Below are 16,983 nucleotides of genomic sequence, written 5' to 3'. Positions count from 1 at the left end.
AAGGTTGTTTCTGAAGTAAAGATACAATTTTTAGCTACTCAAGTTTTATCCATCAAAATTTTAATATTCAGTTACTTATAAATTATATTTTGATACCAAAAACAAAAAAAAACAAAAAAACCCCAGAAAGCTCTGTGCTGAATCATTTAACAAATATTCCTTGAGTGGCTACTGTGCAAGAGGCTTCCAGGCTGGGTACTGGGAGGCTGTGACCTTCCAGGCTCTGTCTCTGTCCTCACTGGGCCTTAAATTTGGGGGGCAGTGATGCTGAGGCAGTGAGGTAAGTGATGTAACCACCCGCCGGGCATGGAGAAACAGAAGCTGCCTGCCACCCAAACGCACAGGGATCAGAGGTGAGGTATTGGGGAAAGATGGGAAAGAAGGGAATAGCAGGCATACAGACTGGATTTCAGAGAGTCAGTCAGCCTGGCTGGGAGGTCACGTGTGAGAGGAAGAGATGATACAAGACAGAGGCTGGAGCATAAAGGCCATGGGGTCCCACATGTGGAGTCTGGACTGTATTCAGAAGCAGAGGATGGTTACTAAAGGGGACGAGGGCATTGGTGTTTCTTCTGAGGCCTCTCTCAGGAGCCTTGTGCGTTCCCTGCCTTGCCTGTCTCTCCTGATCTATCCCACTCAGAGTTTGCATATTCCTGGAGTTAACATTCTGGAATGTAGATCTCAGGCATGTGTGCTAAGCTGCTTCAGTCATGTCTGACTCTTTACGACCCTGTGGTCTTAACCCTCCAGGCTCCTCTGTCCATGGGATTCTTCAGGCAAGAATACTGGAGTGGGTAGCCATACCTTCCTCCAGGGGGATCTTCCTGATCCAGGGATCGAACCTGCCACTCTTAAATCTCCTGTATTGGCAGGCGGGGTCTTTACCACTAGCCCCAATGTTGCTCAGAACCCACACATGGCTCCCCGTTTCTTACCATGTCAAGCCCATGCTCCAAGGCTGACATTCAGCCCCTTTCCATTTGTCCACTGGCCGGGCCTTGTTCCAGCAGCCTCAGCTCCTGTGTGGTCCCTCTGAGCTTCCAAGTAACAGGATCATCTGACATTCCCCAGGGACATCTTGATGTTCCTCCCTGTGATCTTCATGCAGACTGGTGGGCGCCTCCCTCCTGCTCGAGGAGCAGCCCGAGTGGAACCTTTCCTGATGCTGCTTCCTGGCTCGTCCCCCTGCTGGCGTGGGTTTCTCCCTCCCACGAGCTCCATTCCTACGACTCCTTCCCGAGCCGGTGTTACATATTTATTTATGTGACTGCACCGGGTCTTCGTTGCGGGGCATGTGGGTCTGCAGTTGCCGCATGTGAACCCTTGCGGGATCCAGCTCCCTGGTGAGGGATTGAACGCAGGCCGCCTGCACTGGGAGTGCAGAGTCTTAGCTGCTGGACCCCCAGGGAAGTCCCAGGAGTTACTTCTTTTAGACAAAAGAGGATCTTTTATCTCTGCCTGACACAGAGTAGGTATTCAGGAGTGGCTGTTGGAAGGTGGACATGCCTGGCTGGTTGGAGACTTGGTGTGAAGGAACACTGGTCCCTTGGCAATGCTTGCCAGGTTCCATGTGTCTAATGTCTGGCAGGTTTAGACAATGTAGGCCTTCCCTCATTTTTCCTTAAGCTGTAGCTCCTCAAAGACAATTCTGGTGTGCTGGTTATATCTCTGCCTCCCTCCATCTGATGGGGACAGATTAATAAGTGGTTTGGCTGTGTGTGTGAATTTTCAGCCTGTCCTTAGTATCAGAAAATTGGATTTTACGCAGCTTTGCCCTTTCACAGAGGGGCTACTCAGCAGAGGCAGAGTCCTGTGTCCTGTGCCAGCCCAGGAAGAGAGAGAGGGGGCTGAGGGGTCTCCAAATGGTGGGGGAAGAAGCCCATGGACTAGTGATGGGAGGAAGGGCCCCCAGCACACGTTGGGCTTGATTCCCCCTCGTCAACACAAAGAGCTCCTGCCCTTAACCTGCCAGTGCATCATTTCTTGTCTAGTCTCACCCCCACCCGCTGCTGGATGTCCTTGATGTGTCAGAGATTTGCAGCCAGGAGGGGGAAAAAGTGAGGCAGCAGCGATTTCCTGGGGAGGACAGGAAAGGGGGCTCTGCCTTGTGTACAAGTAGGGTCTGCAGTGCAGACGGAGAAACATCAGGTTTGCGTATTAGCTCAGCTGCTAAGTCCCCTGCTCAGCCCTCCTCTCTTTTTTTATATCTTCTAGCTCATGGAAAATATGATTTATTTCATTCAAAGGTTCTTGAAGGAGCCAGGAGAAGATAAGGTGAAGTTAGAACCAAGGGTTTAGCCCTGCAGAACTAAAAGATCAGATGTGTGTGTGTGTGTGTGTGTGTGTGTGTGAGAGAGAGAGAGAGAGAGAGAGAGAGAGAGGTTCTCCATGAATTCTTAGTAACATCTTGAGGTGGTGATACAGATTTGGAGTGGTGAGAAATTTCTCAACCACAAACCAGTCAGTTTACGAGTAATTCTTTGCTAAGCAGCTGCTTTGCAGTAGGTTCTATGGGCTGAGGGAAGTGAGAAGCATGGTTCCTCTCCTCAGGAAGCTTATACTCCACCCAAGAACGCTAGGCTGCCGTGTTATTTTTGTAAGGATGATGTTCTGGTTGTTTAACCAAGGGCAGCAGGGTCAGTCAAGCTGCGGAGACGGCAGGTGCACACAGCGAGGACGACTGGCCCTATTTGTCTGTCCTGCCTGAAAATTAGCACTTGCTGTAACTTTACCACAGTGTTTCCATTTGTATGAGGGTCTCGGGTTGGTATGTTCCTGTGTGCTGAGTCGCTTCACTAGTGTCTGACCGTTTGCGACCCTGTGGACCGTAGCTCACCACCCTCCTCTGTCCATGGGATTCTCCAGGCAAGGATACTGGAGTGGGTTGCCCTTCTCCAGGGGATCTTCCTGACCTAGGGGTTGAACCTGTGTCTCTTACGTCTCCTGCATTGGCAGATGGGTTCTGTACCACTGGCGCCACCTGGGAAGTGTACTGGTTAGTATAGCCAAAAGTTTCTGGGAGAATTTCTAACCTTGGAATGGCCGGGAGGGTTTCCTGGAGGAGGTGGATCTGACCTGAACCTTGAACAGAAGGATCGTGTGTGTCTCAACCCGAGTCTGTCACGTTCTTTGGTTTGACTCTTTGTAGCTCCTGGTAATTGGAGGTGGGTGAATTAAAATCTCTTCCGCTCCTACAGGCTCGCTGCCAAATGATACATCGGAAGGAAAGAGTCCAGATCTGAATTCTGCCACGTGTGCAAACGTTTATTTAGTGGCAGGTACAAAATCTGCCACTGAACCTGTTCTCTGTCTTAAGGTTCTCCAACAAGTACCTTGTAGGAAGGATTCATCTGAGCTTTGGCAGTTCTACTCTGTGGGCTGGAGCAGACACCCTGCTAGTCTGATGGAGGGACAGAACTTCAAAGTGAAGTGACAGAGAAGCACGGGAGTGTTAGGAGGAGGGTGAGCTAGTAAACTCTCACATGCAGCTTTAGATACCAGTATTGAAATTGTTTGAATTGTGGCCATGTCTGGAACTGAATTTCTGACTGGGACCATTCAGATGCTAGCTCAGACCTTGTGGAATGTGGATTCTGCATTTGGGCACTGTTAGCTTTAAGAACTGGGTGTTGTTTTTCAAATCCTAAAAGATGATGCCAAATGCCTCCTGAGAAATCTGTATACTGGTCAAGAAGCGACAGTTAGAACCTGACATGGAACAACGGACTAGTTCCAAATCGAGAAAGGAGCGTCAAGGTTATATATTGTCACCCTGCTTATTTAACTTATATGCAAAGTACATCATGAGAAATGCCAGGATGGATGAAGCACAAGCTGGAATCAAGATTGCTGGGAGAAACATCAATAACCTCAGATATGCAGATGACACCACCCTTATGGATGAAAGCAAAGAGGAACTAAAGGGCCTCTTGATGAAAGTGAAAAGAGGAGAGTGAAAAAGCTGGCTTAAAATTCAGTATGCTAAAAACGAAGCTCATGGCATCTGGTCCCATCACTTCATGGCAAATAGATGGGGAAACAATGGAAACAGGGACAGCCTTTATTTTCTTGGGTTCCAGAATCACTGTAGATGGTGACTGCAGCCATGAAATTAAAAGATGCTTGCTTCTTGGAAGAAAAGCTATGAGCAACCTAGATAGCATATTAAAAAGTAGAGACATTACTTTGCTGACAAAGGTCCGTCTAGTCAAGGCTGTGGTTTTTCCAGTAGTCATGTATGGATGTAAGAGTTGGACTATAAAGAAATCTGAGTGCTGAAAAACTGATGCTTTTGAACTGTGGTGTTGGAGAAGATTCTTGAGAGTCCCTTGAACTGCAAGGAGATCCAACCAGTCCATCCTAAAGGAAATCAGTCCTGAATATTCATTGGAAGGACTGATGCTAAATCTAAAGCTCCAATACTTTGGCTACTAGATGTGAAGAACTGACTCATTGGAAAAGACCCTGATGCTGGAAAAGATTGAAGGCAGGAGGAGAAGGGGACGACAGAGGATGAGATGGTTGGATGGCACCACCGACTTGATGGATATGAGTTTGAGTAAACTCTGGGAGTTGGTGATGGACAGGGAGGCCTGGCATGCTGCAGTCCATGGGGTCACAAAGAATCACATAACTGAGTGACTGAACTAACTCATCTTTAAGAATAGTCCCTTGGGGTAGGTGAGGTTGTTTACATAACACATCCTATGTAAGTATTCCAACAGATGGGATTCTGAGGGTAGGAGAAGCAGAGTTCAGCGTGGCTTGGAGCTGAAATCTGGGGAGAGATGTGGGGGAGTGGGGAGAAGTGGAAACACTTCTTTCTCCCAGTATATCCCCTAAAAGTGGTGCCTGTCACCATTCTTAAGAAGGTTACTACCCTTTAAAATCATGACAGATGATAAGTCTGTTAAAAAAGAAATTAGAACGAGCCTCAGGATAACAGTGAGATCATGGGCCTGTGGGAGATGTGAAGGGTGGCATCTCTGTGTGTGGAACTGACTGAAACTACTTTGAGGATCACAGTGGCTGCTGAAAAATTCAAGATAAGTGAGGATTATTCCATCATAGTTTTGCTCCTGGGTTTCAAGAAGGCAGTTCTCCGGCTAAATTCAGTCACACGTGTAGACATTTGTTAGGCAGGCAGTGGAAACCGGTTCATACCTGTCCGTCTCATGGGCCCAATGAAGTCTTTTTAGGGGCTCCTTTTCCTTTAGGAGCCACTACCACGCATGGAGTGTTACTTCCACGGATATTTTTACTGAGTCTAAGCTCAACAGAGGATGAGATGGTTGGATGGCATCACCGACTCAATGGGCATGAGTTTGGGTAAACTCTGGGAGTTAGTGATGAACAGAGAGGCCTGGTGTGCTGCCTTCCATGGGGTTGCAAAGAGTTGGACACAACTGAGCTACTGAACTGAGCTGAAGCTCGCTTTGCTTGCAACACGACAGGCCAATAAATCAGATGAGGTGTTGAGGCAAGGAATACAACTTTATTCAGAAAGCTGGCAGACTGAGAAGAGGGCAGCCTAAGGTCTCCAAGTAACCATCTTATCAGCCGCTGGAGGAGGTGAGGAAGTACAAAGGCCATTAATCCTGTAAATCTCTCGGAATGGCCATCCTGGGGGAGGAAATGTGTTTCTTATTTCTTGCAGCCTTTCATAGGTGTAGAGAGGGCCAGGGTGTTGCCCTGAATAAAAGAAAGGCACTTTGGTTTAACATTCAGGCAGAAGGGCAAGGTTCCGGAGGCGTAGGCACACCATTTTGTACAGACAGGATGCTTTCAGTAAACAAAAGCAACAGGAAGTAAAGGTTAAAGTAAACACATGAAGTCAGATCTTATTCTTCCTGTAACACCGTGACATGATGGACAGAGAAACAATTTGTTTGATGTCAGGTGCCCTGAAATTCTCCAACTTGTAGATTCATACAGGGCCTTTGAAGGGGTCCTCAGGGCCATCACTGAGAGTGTGTATGTATGTGTGTGTGTATATATATATATAATTATTTTTTAAAATTAACTTCATTTTTAATTGAAAGATAATTGCTTTATAGAATTATGTTGGTTTCTGCCAAACATCAACATGAATCAGCCATAGGTATACATATATCCCCTCCCTCTTGAAACCCCTGGTGTGGGGAGTGTATGATTTCCTCCCTCACGTCTCACTGCAGCTAAGATTTGAAATGTCGGACCAGTGTTACAGCTTGGTTACAGCTCTGTTTTATTGGAAAAAACATAGTACCCTTGAGGTGTGAGGGCAGGCCAACCTCAAAAAAGGAGAGGCTCAGTCTTGGCTCCTCTTTTCATATGTTTTGTCTCCTCCCCCAGAGCCTGCCCTGTGTAAATTGGTCTGGCCAGGAGGGCTGTTTGTTTCATCTGAGGTTCTCCTGGGCCAGAATCTTCTTAGGCTTTTTTTTCTTTGTCTTTTGGCCACCGCCATTTTAAACTCCTTTTTCCTATTCTAGCCGGCCCCGCCCTGCCCCGCCCCGCCCCGCCAATTTTTAATTAATTTTTAATTGAAAGATAATCACTTTATAGAATTGTGTTCAGTTGCTCAGTCGTGTCCGACTCTTTGTGTTGGTTTCTGCCAAACAACAACATGAAATCAGCCATAGGTATACATATGTCCCTTATAAAACCCCCTGGGTAGAAGTTCCCTGAGTCATACAGCCAATACCCCTTGGCTGTACATTTTACATATGATAATGTAAGTTTCCATGTTAACCTCTCCATATCCCCCTGTGCTTGCACTTGACTTTGTATAGGGTAGAGAAGTTTTAGTGTATCTGATAGGAGTCACCAATAACTGGCAAGTCCAGACTTTACCTGGTATAACTTACGTGACTTAAACCTGTGATATTTTTAGTTTTACAGATATTTTTACAGGACTTCCCTGGTGGCTCAGATGGTAAAGCATCTGCCACTGCGGGAGACCCGGGTTTGATCCCTGGGTTGGGAAGATCCTCTGGAGAAGAAAATAGCAACCCATTCCAGTACTCTGCAATTCATGGGGTCGCAAAGAGTGTCCATGGACACGACTGAGCGACTAAACTGAATTGAACAAGTACTCTTGCCTGGAATATCCCACGGACTGAGGAACCTGGATCATGGAGTTGCCAAGTGTCAGACACGACTGAACGACTTTACTTCACTTCTGACAAACAAAAAAAAAACCCAACGGAGGCTTACCTAGTAAAGTTCACACTTAAAAATGATTAGTTCAGTTGCTCAGTCCTGTCCGACTTTTTGCAACCCCATGAATTGCAGCACACCAGGCCTCCATGTCCATCACCAACCCCCGGAGTTAACTCACCGAGAAGTGCTTAGGTATTTATATAGTCGTCCAGCTGTCCTTCTCTAGGGTATTTTTCTGGCCCGATTAGGTTGCTATTTCCTTCTTGGGGGAATCTTTCTGCCCCTGGGGCCCGAGAATTGAACCCTTTTCCGGGGGAATCTTTCTGCCCCTGGGGCCCGAGAATTGAACCCTTTTCCGGGGGAATCTTTCTGCCTCTGTGGCTCGAGAATTGAACCCTTCTCTGGGTGAACCTTTCTTCCCCTGGCCCCAGAATTGAACCCGGGCCTTTCCTGCATTGTAGATAAACACTTGACCGTTTGAACCACCAGAAAACTTCCAACTACACTGACTACAATACAATATCGAAAAACCCAAATCACAATGCTGTTTTCACAAAAATAAGTCTTTTTTTTTGTACCGTCAAAGATCAGCCTTGCCGAAGCAAGGCCTCCAAAAATTAGTTTTAACAACTCAAGGTTGTTTCTCTACACGGAAATCTTTAGTAAAAGCCGAAAGATTTATGCAATATGAAGAGAAACCAGAGAGTGCTGTTAGCGGGGAGCGTGCACCTCCCAGTAACTGCAACTCCTACTTCACTGATGGTGGTTCTGTATCCAAGGGTTACGTCCTGCCTAAAGTTTAAACAAGGAATTGTGTAAGCAAACTTCTCATAGTTAGAAATGTTGAGCTGAAAAAATATATTATTTTAAGCCTGAAAAGATTGTACTCTGCAGGGTACGATGGGTATGCAAATGAGAAGTCGGAGTCATCCACTTCCCTGCAGCACCTTCATCTTCATAGCTGTACCGCTGGAGCCGCCACTAGGGGGCGAAGCAGAGGTCCACGTGGCTGGGCTCTCAACCTCGTGGTGGTTCAAGCACGGAAACCGCAGATTTTCTAAATTGTGTATTGTGACTTCGAATGTGCTTCTTTTTCTTTCGCTAAGCACAAGCACAGTTAAAATATAGAACCAGGAAGAACTCCCTTGTTGCCTCTTTCTAGTCATACCCATCCTGTTCTCCCTAGCCTTAACCCATGGAAGCCACTGTTTTGTTTTCCATCCCATGATTTTGTCTTTTGAGAATGTTCTATAAAGAGAATCATACGGTATGTCACCTTTTGCGACTGGCTCTCTTCCTGCCCCCCGCCCCCCTGTTTAATGTCCTTGAGATTCATACTTCTTGTGTGTCAAGAGTTTGTTGCTTTTCTTTGCAGAAAAGGGGTGGACTGCAGTTTGTTTAACCATTTGATCCTTGCAGCATATTTTGTTTGTTTCCAGCTTTTGACTATTATAAACCTGATGTGAATATTTGTGTACAGGTCTTTCTGTGGACTTAAGTTGTATTTTCTCAGGGATAAATACCCAGGTATTTGATAGCTGGATTGTATGATAAGTTTATGTTTGATTTTATAAGAAAACTGTACAAACTTTTTTCCAAATGGCTCTGCCATGTTATATTCCCACCAAAAAAATGTATGAGATACTTAGTTTCTCTGCATATTTGCCAGTACCTGGCATTATTAACAATTTAAATTTCAGTTATCCTGATAGGTATGAGGTGATATGTCGTCATGGTTTTAATTTGCATTTCCCTAATGGTTAAAAGAGGTTGAACATATTTTCATGTGCTTATTTGTCATCTCTATATCCTCTTTGGTGAAATTCTATGCATATCTTTTGCCAATTTTAACTTGGATTTGTTTGCTTTATTTTTACTGTTCAGTTCAGAGTTCTCTATGTAGTCTAAATACTAGTCCTTTGTCAGATGAATGGCTTGCAAATATAATTTCTCAGTCATTACTTTGATTTTTTTATTCTCTTAGTAGGTCTTTCACAGATGTCCAATTTATCTTTTTTTTTCTCTTGCAGACTATGCTTCTGGTGGCATGTCTAAGTGTTCTTGGCCTAGTTGTATGACCCAAAGATTTTCTCTTTTTTTCTCAAAAGTTTCCTAGTTTTGCATTTTACCTTTAAATCTCAATCTTTAAATCCTTGAAATCTGTGATCCCTCTTGGATTAATTGTTATATTAATTTAGGTAGAGATTTCTGTCCAGTTGCTACTGTACCTTTTATTGAAAAGACAAATTCCTCTATTGAGTTCTTTTGTACCTGTGTCATAAATCAATTGGCCAAATTTGTATGGCTGTATTTCTGGGTTCTCATTTCTGTTCCATTGATCTGTGTATCTGTCTTTATACTAACAGCACATTTCCTTAATTACTGGTAAGTCTTAAATAATATAATTTAACTTTATGCTTTTTTCTCAAAGATTTTTTAGCTCATTTTGTTCCTTTTTGTCTTTCCAAATATGAAATAGAAGAATAAGCTTTTCTGTATCTACAAAACATCTTGCTTGGATTTTGATAGAATTCTGTTAAACTTATAGATATATTTGGAAAACTGATGTCTTCCTTATATTGAATTTTCCAGTCCGTGGACACAGTATATTTGTAGATTTATTTACATCTTTTTTAGATTTACTTCATTAGTATTTTGTAGTTTTTAGCATCTAAATTCTATGCATTTTTGGGGGGTTAGATTTATACCCAAGTATTTCTATTTTTTAGTTTTTATAAATGGTTTACATTTTAAATTTCAATTTCCACATGTTCTTTGCTAGTATATAGATGTACAATTGGCTTTTATTGAGTTGGCCAAAAAGTTTGTTTTGGTTTTTTCATAAGATGTTATTAACATGTTGATCTTATATTCTATAAGATCATAACTTTATATTCTGTAAGATGGTAACTGGTCCTTAACTTTTCTGGACTCATTTAGTCCTAATTATTATTATTTTTTATTTCTTTTTGGCAGACTTGTTGAGTTTTTCTAAATAAACAATCATGACATCTACAAATCAGGATATTTTCATGTCTTCCTTTTCGATCTATGTAACTCTTATTTTCTTATTGTGCTGGCTAGGACTTCCTGGACAATGTTGAAATACGAGTTATGAGAGTGTATGGCTTTGTTTTTTTCCCCAGTCTTAATCATTCAGTCCTTCCCCATTAAGTATGATGTCTCTAAAGGTTTTTTGGTAGATGTTCATCTATCAAGCTGAGGAAGTTTCCCTTTATTCCTAGTTTTCTGAGAATTTTTATGAATTAGTGTTGAATTTTGTCCAATGTTTTTTCTGCATCAATTGATATGATGATGTGATTTTTCTTCTTTAATTAAGAATATGTTAATATGTTAGATTACTTTGATTGATTTTTGAATATTGAACCAGCTTTGTATCCCTGGGATTAAACTCCACTTGGTCTTGCTGTGGGCTTTCCTAATAGCTCAGTTGATAAAGAATCTGCCTGCAATGCAGGAAACCCCAGTTCGATTCCTGGGTCGGGAAGATCCTCTGGAGAAGGGTTAGGCTACCTACTCCAGTATTCTTGGGCTTCCCTTGTGGCTCGACTGCTAAAGAATCCGCCTGCAATGTGGGAGACCTGAGTTCAGTCCCTGGGTTGGGAAAATCCCCTGGAGAAGGGAAAGGCTATTCACAGTCCATGGGGTCGCAAAGAGACAGACATGAGTGAGTGACTTTCATTGGTCCTGGTGCATAGTTTTTTAGTATATGTGGCTGGACTACATATATAAAGATCTTTGATTTTTGTTGTGGCATGCGGGGTTTTTAATTGAGGTGTGCAGCACCTTTGCTGGCAGCATGCAAGCTCTTATTTACAGCATAGTTCCCTGACCAGGCATCAAACCTGGCCCCTGCATTGGGAGCTTGGAGTCTTAGCCACTGGGCCACCAGGCAATTCCTGACAATTTTCTTGTCTGTGTTCATGTGTTCAGTGTCTGAATTTGACTGATTATATATGATCTTGTATTTTTACTTTGAGATTTCATGTGTTTATTGTTATGCTCATAAAAGGAGTTGGGGAGTATTTCCCCTTTTAAAAGAGAGCATCTTTAGATGTCAGGTAGATTTCTTCAGTGAAACCACATTGGACTGGAGTTTTCTTTTTGTGGATTTTAAAACTATGAATTCCGTTTATTTGGTTAAAATAATGTGTTCTTATTGGGTGAGTTTTGTTAGTTTGTGCTTTTTGAGGAATTAGGCCATTTATTCTAGGTGGTCAAATTTATGTATATAGAGGTTTTCTTAGTATGCCTTATCCTCATAAGATCTGTGGAGTTTGTAGTGGTATCCTTTTTATTCCTGATTTTGGTAATTTGGGTCATCTTTTTTATTTTTCGTTTTTTTTTTAGAAGTTTGTGAACTTAACTGACTTTTACAGAGAACCAGCTTTTTGTTTCATGAGGTTTTTCTGTTTGGATTTCATTGATTTCTGCTCTTTATTTCCTTCTTCTTGCTTGCTCTGTGTTTCTTTTGTTCCTTATTTTCTAGTTTCTTAGAGTTTTGATATTTTTACTCTAATATAACTGTTTAGTGTTTTGTATTTTCTAAGCAGTACTTTAGCTAATATTTTGATAAAGTCTTTTTAGTTTTATTCAGTTCTAATTATTTTTTATTTCCCTCAAGACTTCCTCTCTGACTTGTGTTGTTTAGAAAAGCATTTGGAGATTTTCCTGTTATCTTTTTGATATGGATTTCTAGTTTGATTCCACTGGTGTCAGAGAGTACACTCTGTATGTTGAAATTCTTTTAAATTTGTTGGCCTTTGTTTTTTGGCCCAGAATATCATCTGTTGTGGTTGAATGTTCCATGGGAGCTTGAATAGAATGTGTATTCTGATGTTGTTGAATGGCATATTCTATAAATGTTGATTAGATCCAGTTGGTTGGTAGTGGCAAGTGTCTTTGTATCCTTAATGATTAATGTGGTATGATTAATGGTTAATCTTAATGATCTGTTTGGTAGTTTTATCAGTTGCTGTGAGAGAAATGTTAAAATCTCCAACTATAGTTGTGGATTTCTCTGTTTCTATCTGTTCTATCAGCTTTTGCCTCATATATTTCATAGCTGTGTTATTTGGTGCATACATGTTCAGGGTTGTTATGTCTTCTTGATGGATTGATTCTTTTGTCTTACTTAATGATCCTTTTTGACTCTGGTGGTTTTCTTTCACTGAAATCTACTTCATCTGATATTAATGTAGTCACTACTGCTGTCTTTTGATTAATATTTGTAGTTCAGTTCGGTTCACTCGCTCAGATGTGTCTGACTCTTGGGGCAGCCACCTAGTGGAAAAGGGGACAGAGTGAAAAGATACATGGGAGACTCCTCCCACCTACTCATTTTCCTGGTCTTTTATGCAGTATGTAAAATTCAAAGAGAGAAATGGTAAGTGAGATTATGAGAAGCTCCCATCCTTCCCGCTGGACAGATGATGGCAATGATGTCAGTTTTTCCTTTTTCTCTCTTTTATTATTCTTATCTTTCTTCATTGATCTGCCCCAGGGCCCTTCAACATTTTGGGATTCCATCTGGAGTTCCAGTTTGTTGGTATTTGCCCACCACAGAGACGTTACATATTAATGAGCTTTCTTGACTGTATGAAGACTCTCTAAAAAGAAAGCAAATTCTTTGAGTGTGGGGGGCGTTTTAGGGGGCATGGCTCCCAAAGGGCTGCGTGCATGCGTGCTCAGTTGTGCCCAACTCTTTACGACTCCATGGACTGTAGCCCACCAGGCTCCTCTGCCCATGGGATTCTCCAGGCAAAAGAATACTGGAGTGGATTGTCATGTCCTCCTCCTGGGATCTTCCACCTCAGGGATCGGACCTGTGTCTCCTGCACTGGCAGGCGATTCTTTACTGCTGTGCCACTTAAGGGCTGGGACCATTTTTTTCTCCATGTTACTGTGACTTTGTCTTTTTGTTATTCTGGAGAAGTGACACTAATGAGATGCACGATTTATTAGCATAGTTTGTAGCTGGGAAATCTTGTGAGCTTATATAATTTGCTGTCTAGTGATTCTATTCTATTGCTTTTTTTTTGGTCTTGATCCCTAACTTATTTATCAGCTTTATTACTTATTTACAACTATTTCTCCACATGCCTTATAGAAAATATGGTGTTTTTCCAGTTTGAGAGACATGGGGAATATAATATAGATTTTGTGTTTTTGATGATTTCATACTAGAATTTAATATTTCTTTAAAAGAAATTGGTTCTTTGTTAGCTTTAGGAAGAAAGGGAGAAATATGGACTAGATAGATAAAGTGGGGAGAGAGAATCTGTAGATGTTTCATCACATATGTTCATGTGTCTTGAATAATCTGGAGCAACTTCTAGAAAGTAGGGAAATGGAGGAGTAGCCAGAGTTTGGGTTGGCACCTAGGTTGAAGAGATCCAAATAATACATCCACATTAATTAGGACCCCTTGATGAATGAAGTGTGGAAGACCTTGTGTGGAAGACCTCCCTCCCCCATTACACCCTGGCCCCATGTCCCAGGCTTAGATCCTGAGGGCCAGTTAAGAGACTGGATGGTACCTGGTAAACAGTACAGTTTGTGTTGGTCCTATTGTCCTCACCCTTATGAGCATCTGCATCTCCTGGGCGGATGGTAAAGACATTTAAGCAGAGATTTGTTATTTATAGGAGGAGAAAAAGTTTTGTTAGTGGAAACATTTTATCTTTCAGGAGATATTGGTTGGGGAAAGAGTGTTGTCTCTGGGAACTGTGGGCAGTAAAATGATTCAGTTCAGATTATTTTAGAAATAGCAAATCATCCTTTGGAAGATAAAGAAAACTCTTCGAATAATTGCTAGATTAATCTCCACCCATGCTCCCTTCAAGACCCCAAAGAGTGGAGAAATCAACGTCAGATGTAACTCTGTTGAGTCAGCGGAAGTAGTTGCACATTTTAGCTAGGCTGCCAGTGTTTCCCTAACCCCGAGGAATTGAATCTTGCAATTCTAGGGTCCTGAAGCCTCCTCCTGTAGGCACTGAGCCAAGACTGGCTGTACCTGGGAGATCTCTGCCAAGTCCTCTCAGTTCTTGATCGCATTTTTGGACGGTAGTCAATCGCCAGTCAGGCCTGATGTCCTCATTAAGTAAATGGCCATGTTGGCCTTGAGTTCAGACAAACTGAAAGAATTACTGAATTAAAAAAAAAGATTCAGATGCAGAGTCCTGCAGACAGGATTAACTTTCCAGAGCACTTTGTATCATAAGATATTTTCCAAGGCTGATTCTCACCCCCTTATTTCTAGCCGTTTCTGATGTTTGCCCCCAGGATGAAATTGGCACGTTACAAGCAGCAGATCTCTAAAGGGTCTGTCTTAGGAGGCAGGCAGACTCAAGGCAGGAAAAGGCCTTGCTGAAACACCCAAGTTCTCTGTGATGCTAGTAACTCCCTGTGGGCAGAGGGTCAGTTTATGAAGCCTTTTGTTTTTGGCCTTCTCAAACTTGGTGTAGATGCTGTGGAAAACATGGAGACATTAAACATAGAATCATGAGATGCCCCAACAGTTCTACTCCTAGGTATATACCCAGAAGAATTGAAAATGGGTATTTAAACCAACACTTGTACACACATGTTCACAGCATTATTCGCAGTGGACAAAAGCGGGAAACAGCTGAAGCATCGGTTAATGAATGAGTAAACAGAGTGTGGCATATCCCTACAATGAGATGTGATTCAGCCATAGAAAGGGGTGGTGTACTCACACGAGTCACAATGTGGATCAACCTTAGCAACACTGTGCCAGGTAAAAGAAGCCAAGTCACACACTGTAGAACTCCATTTATATGAAATTCCTAGTGTAGCCAAGTTCACAGGGGCAGAAGGCATATTTGTGATTATCAGAGCCTGCAGAAGAAGGGGGATGGGAGTAACTGATTAATGGGCACAGAGCTTCCTTTTGGGGTGAGGAAAATGTTCTGGAACTAGATAGGGGTGGTTGTTGCATGACGTTGGGAGTGTAAATGCCACTGGGTTGAGTTTAATCTGGTTCATCCTGTTATGTGAATTTTACCTTAAAACAACAATAACAACAAACTGCCCAACTCAAGTGTTTTCAGAACCCCTAAGTTATGGAGTTTCAGTTCGATTAAATCCTGGCAAATAAGCTTCTAATATTTGAGTTAGTTTCAGCTACTGCCAAGAGCAGTGATTTACTGAAAAGCAGGCAAAGTCCTGGGAGAGTCTGGGCTAAAAAGCCACTGGTGGACTTGGAGTAACTGCATTTATCTCTGGGATGATTTTCTCCGCTTCTCTTGGGGTGTCTTGGTAGGCGCCTTGGGGCTTTCCTTGGCACTGGGTGCTTAAACATTTCAGTCCAGTGGCCTGGCCTTATTAGCCATGGGATTGTGTTATGTTCAGCCAGTGTTAATTCAGCATGGTCTGAGGAATGCAAGAAAAAGCACAGAAAGAGAGTTTTGGCCATCCCCCTGTGATAATAGTGCAGGACTTCAGCTAAGAGGCCAGGAGTGAGTCCTGTCATCTGGTGAGCTTCAGGGCTGATGAGAATTTATGGCTAGAATAAGGCAAACTTTGCTCAGTGGTGAGTTGGCAGTATAAGATCTTCATTTGCCAGGTATTTTTCTCTTTTAACTTGTTGTGCTTGAAGTACCAGATGATTTTGAAAGTGACTTGAACTGCCAGATACAAGTACACATGTCAGTTGGCAACATTAGGGAATCACTGAAAATTCAAAACATCAAAGAGTAAACATTTAGTACACCCACATTCATTATCCGTAACTGCCAAGAGGTAGTAGCAACCCAACTGTCCATCGACAGGTGAATGGATAAACAAGATGCGGTGTGCCCACGCGATGGTGGAGAATTACTCAGCCTTGGAAGGGAGGGGAATTCTGCAGTAAGCTACAATGTGGACGAACCTTGAGGACATTATGCATGTGGAACAAGCCAGACACAAAAGGTCAAATACAGTATGATTCTACTTATACGAGGTGCCTAGGGTAGTCACATTCATAGAGGCAGAAAGTAGGATGGTGTGGTCAGGAGCCGGGGTCAGGAGGAATGGGGAGTTACTATTTAATGGGCACAGAGTTCCAGTTTTCAAGACAAAAGGAGTTCTGGTGATGGATGGTGGTGATGGTTGTATAGTAATGCGAATGTTCTTCAGGCCATTAAACTGTACACTTAAAAACGGTTAAGATGGTAAACTTTACGTTATATTTATTTGATCACATGAAACACAGGGTTTGCAGCCTGAGGACCTGGGTCTTTAAAGTTGGGCTCTGTCATAAATTAGCTGTGGGACCTTGGACGTGATATTTAAGCTCTCTGAGGATAGTTTTCCTTTTCTTATGTTATGCAGTATGATTCTGCAGTATGATTCTGCCCACAGCACAGTCAGTCTGTATGCTGTAGTAGTTTCTTCCCAATCTGCAGAAGAGGCTGGACGAGTGGGAACTTTCTGGAGCAGGGCAGGCTGGCAGTGTGGATGTGGAAGTTGGGGGCCTGGATTGGCCCCGTGGGCATGTGAGGGGAAATCACCTCCCCACTCCCGAAGACGGGCACTCAGTCAGGATGCTGTGTGTAGGTGCGTCACGAGCTGTTCTCTTAGCATTTCTTTCCTTTAGCCTGGAAAATAGCTGCTTTTTCCACTCTCTGAAAGCCATCTGAGGCGTCTGTGTGTTCTGCCCTTCATTTTACGCACAGGAAAGCTCAGGGTCAGGTAGTTTAAATGTGACTCATTCAAGTCTACAGAGGGGGAGAACAGAGGTCACGTGATTTCACACCCCCACCGTTGCGAAGGCTCATTGAGTGTCGGGCATTCATGGTACAAATTTGTGCTTAAGTC

At 42.9% G+C, this 16,983-nt stretch overlaps 1 protein-coding gene and 1 non-coding gene across 9 annotated transcripts in view; one reads left to right on the top strand and one right to left on the bottom strand.

The window, feature by feature from the left end:
• Positions 1 to 16,983, top strand: part of HHAT (hedgehog acyltransferase) — a 376,524-nt gene that overhangs the window by 37,417 nt on the left and 322,124 nt on the right. The window lies entirely within an intron of this gene.
• Positions 7,730 to 7,847, bottom strand: LOC112441917 (U5 spliceosomal RNA). Its single transcript, XR_003029873.1, has one exon. It is a non-coding gene; the product is annotated as a U5 spliceosomal RNA (small nuclear RNA).

The sequence above is a fragment of the Bos taurus genome, chromosome 16, assembly GCF_002263795.3.
Source record: "Bos taurus isolate L1 Dominette 01449 registration number 42190680 breed Hereford chromosome 16, ARS-UCD2.0, whole genome shotgun sequence".
NCBI classification, from domain to species: domain Eukaryota; kingdom Metazoa; phylum Chordata; class Mammalia; order Artiodactyla; family Bovidae; genus Bos; species Bos taurus.
The sequence above is the reverse complement of the archived record's forward strand: the minus strand, read 5'-3'. Positions and strand labels throughout refer to the sequence as shown.